We start from the raw sequence: 4,335 nt of genomic DNA on the forward strand, positions 1-4,335 counted from the left end.
CTGCTGGGCTGAGCTGGACACACACACACACACACACAAATAAATAAATAAATAAATAAATAAATAAATAAATAAATAAAATTTTAAAAATTAAAAAAAAAAAAAAAAAAACAAAACAAATTGCCGGGTCATTAGATATGAGGCTGACAGTGCAGAGGATCAGCTTTACATTGTAGGTGGAGAACTCGGCTGTGATTTGGTGCTGGTGTTCAGGGTGAGTTCCCTGACACCTGGGCCTTTGCAGCCTTCTGAGGTTAGCCATTTCTTCCATATCCCACATGCACACAGCAGAGAGGAGGGTTATGTTTTTATTCTTCCTTGTGCCCCCTAGGATACTTCTTCCCTCTAAACCAGCTCCTTTGAAATACACGCCCTTGCCATTTTGCAGTCATATGTGTGCCACCTACTTTTTCATCAGAGCTTTTAGGACCTTGATCTAGTGATTGATCTGCCTGCCCGCCCGCCCGCCCTCCCTTCCCTATCTTGTCCTCCTCTCCTCTCCCTCCCTCTGTCTCCCTCTCTCTCTGTCTCTGTATGTGTGTCTCTGTCTGTTTGTGTCTGTTTGTCTGTCTGTCTCCCTCTCTTTCGCTCCCCTTCTTCAGGTTGTTATATCAATTTTAATTTTGTGGGTTCTTTAATTTGTATTTTGTGGGATTTCTGTACCAATAATCCAGTACTTTCTTTTTCTTTTTTTTAAATTAATTATATTAAGAAACAAATAGCAATGAGAGTTTCAAAATTAATAGGACAGTTTCAATAATTAATACATTGCATATTTTCGTAGTGGTTATAGTACAAGATAAAAATATGGAACGCTTCACAAATTTGTGTGTCATCCTTTGCAGGGCCATGCTAATCTCTGTCGTTCTAATTTTAGTATGTGTGCTGCCAAAGCAAGCACACTTCACTTTCAAAGGTCATTTTATTCACTCTTGCCATTACTGTACCAACAACCATTGCTCTTCACATCCCGTCTTCACACCATATTTTCTGTTTTTGCTATTCTAGCAATTCTTTTTCCTCTACCATAGGCCCAAATACTCCCCTTACACGTATACTTCGTTTTGTGTGTGTGCATATCTCCTATAATCCATCATTATTTTTGCTCTGTAGTGTTCTCAGCTTCATTCCTTTTCTTCACCTCCATCATACTTCTTTCCTTCTTTTTTTCTTCCCCCTGGCCTCAGTGCTGTACCACTGAGCTACATCCCAGCCCCTAGCCCTCTTCCTTCATGCTTTAGTAACAAAAATGGCTACCCTACTTAGAAGTCAGCTCTTGGCCTGGGCCATTTCTGTACCAGAGCAGTGGAACATAGCTTAAAAATAACGTAAAACATGTTGATTGATTTTACTTTAAATTTGTTACTACAAATTCCAAATAAAATCTACAACTCGGGGCCGGGGAGATGGCTCAGAAAATCTACAACTCTTCAGACCTTTGCCCACTTTTTTCTTCCTGTTTTACACATTTCTTATGGCCTTCCTTTGTATTCTATTAAGGACATAGTAGCAACTAAGGGAAAACTTTTTATCTTTCTACTAGCAAATCTTTTAACTTGCTTGCATCTCTGCTTGGCTTTGAACTTGTTAAAGTAGATGGAGCCTTCCCCACATCTCACCAAGACCAGTCCCTCCGTGTGGGCTCATCCCAACTTCTCCCACCAATTCAAGGTGTTCCTGCTTCATCCTTGCATTCTTTTGGGTGATACATTTTTCTCCTTCCCCTCCTCTTCCTCTTGTTCTTTTTCCTCCTCCTCTTCTTCTTCCTTATTCCGACCAGTGGACAAATAAGATCTTTACCTCCAATGATTAAAAATGAAAGGCTTCTTAGAATCCCATCTGCCTTCCCATTTTAAATTTCATTCTGAGAAACTCTGCTAGTATGCTGTACTCCACCCCCAATCCCAGTTCTGGGGATTGAATCCAGGAAGCTCTTAACTATATCCCCAGCCCTTCTCCAATTGTATTCTGAGGCAAGTTCTTGCACAGTTGCCGGTAGTTGCCTCCTGCCTCAGCCTCCTGAGTAGTTGGGATTACAGGTGCGTACCTCCACACCTGTTCTTAAACTCATTCCAGTCATAATACCAGAAAACCCTTATTTTGGTGCTGCCAGCGACCTACACGTTGCCAATTCTGGTATTCAGTTCTGTCTCAAAAAAGAACAAAATAAAGCTTCTTATTAAAAAATTCAAATAAAAATTTCAAATAAATACAACAGAAGAGAAATAATACAATGACTCCTGTCTGTAAACCCTTCACCCAGTGTTAACAGCTGTCTTGTGGCTCTGCCCCTCCCTCCTCCTGTTTATTTTGAAGCCAATACTAGGCATCATTTTCTCTGTATTTCTTACAAAAATCTTTAAAGGCAGAGTTTTTAATAAAACCTATAGCTCACAGTGATACCCAGTCAGTCTACCTGGAGATGCCCTCCCACTCCTTCTGGAGTGTTTCCTTATATAACAGGGAAGAGAAAATGGTTCATTTGTCCTGTTCCCCACACTTGATTGTGTTTATTGCACCTATTTTCTTCTGGCCTCTGAGCACACTGGAGACTGGTCTTGAGTTTTAAGTACTTGATCAGATTGAGGTTTAGTTCACAGGGAGGATTAAAAACTTCACAGGTCAGGTAGTGCTTGATATGAGGTTGTCTTTTTTTTAACCTTAGCTTTTCTTTTTGAGACAGGGTCTCACTGTGTATTTCAGGCTGGCCTCAAACTCACAGAGATCCTCCTAGCTCAGCCTCCCATGTCCTGGGAGTGTAGGCGTGCGGCACAACACCTGGCTTTGATCTTAGTTTATAATGATCAAGCCCTAGATCTCTTTATTCCATTAAGGATTATAAAATGGTGATAATAGAATTTTGTCATTCCTTCGTTTATTAGCCAAAAGAACACTTTTGTAAAAATAAACTCTTATGTCAGTTATTTGGTTACCTTAAAGTAATGGCTTATATAGAAAAAGCAGGTTAAATATTTCTTTCCCTTTATTTCTGCGTAGGTGTGTTCCCAAGACTGAACCCAGGGCCTCATGCATGCTAAGCATGCCCTCTACCATTGAGTTATAGCCCCAATTCTGTTTATCAGTATTTAAAATTAATTGGTTTTGTATGTTGTACAAAAAAGACCAAGTAGTGTCCTTTTTTAAAAATATGATTGTAAACAAGTAACTTAAAGCATAGTTTTATGTGTTTCAGCCCATTGTGGTTCGTATTAGTACTCAGATTGGGCCATTATGGACCAGTGGGGGTATTTTGAGTTTGATCCTAAATGTCTAACCTGACCACCAAGCTTCTTTGAGGCTTGTAAGGAGATGTTGTAGGCCTGCTGGTGTCTTCCCTGCCCGGGCCTTGATTGTCACTTCCCTAAGGATACCTGGTTCCTTTTAATAACAGTATTTAGAGATCACAGTTGGCAGTAGCACTAGCATGTGTGTTGTTACTGGGTTGGCCATGGTGTCATTCTAGTTTTCATTTATGATTATGCTGTTTTTACTTCTTTGATTTTTTTTTTTTATACCTTTGTCTCTTTCCTACCTAAAACCTCAGTTTCTAACTATATTTCTTTCTTAAAACGCTGCCTGCTCTTGGCTTCCAGGCTACCATGCTGTGGTTTTTCTCGGATTTCATTGGCTGCTGCTTTCATACTCCTACTTTGGATATTAATTTATTATCCCCAGTCTTCATTGAAGTGACCCAGAAATCAATTCTTGCGTAGATTCTTGTTATGCACCATCCCACCACTGTCAATGTCATCTTGAACTAATCTGTATATTGATAATTCCCAAACTTGGTCTTTCACTTAGACATTTACTCTAACGCAAAATGCCTGCCTGCCTGCCTGCTAGCCTGCCTATGTACCTATCTGTGTGTTTTGTTTTTTTGAGATAGGGCCCCACTTTGTAGTTTAGGCTGACTTTGAACTCACTACATAGCCTAGGCTGCCCTTGAACTCATAGTGTCCTTGTTCCTCACCCTCCCAAGAGTTAGAATTACTGTGCACCGCAACACCTGGCTCTAATTCTTAACTTTATTTTAACTTTTTTTTTTTTTAAATATATTTGGTACAGGGTTCTACTAACAGCTTGGACTTGGAGTGATCCTCCTGTTTTCAGCCTCCCTAGCACTGGGATTACAGGTGTGCACCACCATGCCCTGTCTCAGTGGCCAGCTCAGCTTGCATGGGGGTGGGGCTGGGGCCAGCTCGTCATGTGGTGCCAGGGATTGAACCTTGGTCCCTGCGCTTGCCTAAGCAGGCGCTTAGTCCACTAAGCTGTCTTACTAATTCCTAACTTTAAATCTTCACTTGGAAGTCCAGGAAGCACTTTTTTTTTTTTTTT

General features: G+C 40.6%; 1 protein-coding gene and 1 pseudogene across 4 annotated transcripts in view; one reads left to right on the forward strand and one right to left on the reverse strand.

The window, feature by feature from the left end:
* Positions 1–4,335, forward strand: part of Atxn3 (ataxin 3) — a 49,511-nt gene that overhangs the window by 26,138 nt on the left and 19,038 nt on the right. The gene's annotated exons all lie outside the window — the stretch shown is intronic.
* Positions 802–901, reverse strand: LOC111817798 (annotated as a pseudogene).

The sequence above is a fragment of the Octodon degus genome, unplaced genomic scaffold (assembly GCF_000260255.1).
Source record: "Octodon degus isolate 3935 unplaced genomic scaffold, OctDeg1.0 scaffold00070, whole genome shotgun sequence".
Lineage (NCBI taxonomy): Eukaryota > Metazoa > Chordata > Mammalia > Rodentia > Octodontidae > Octodon > Octodon degus.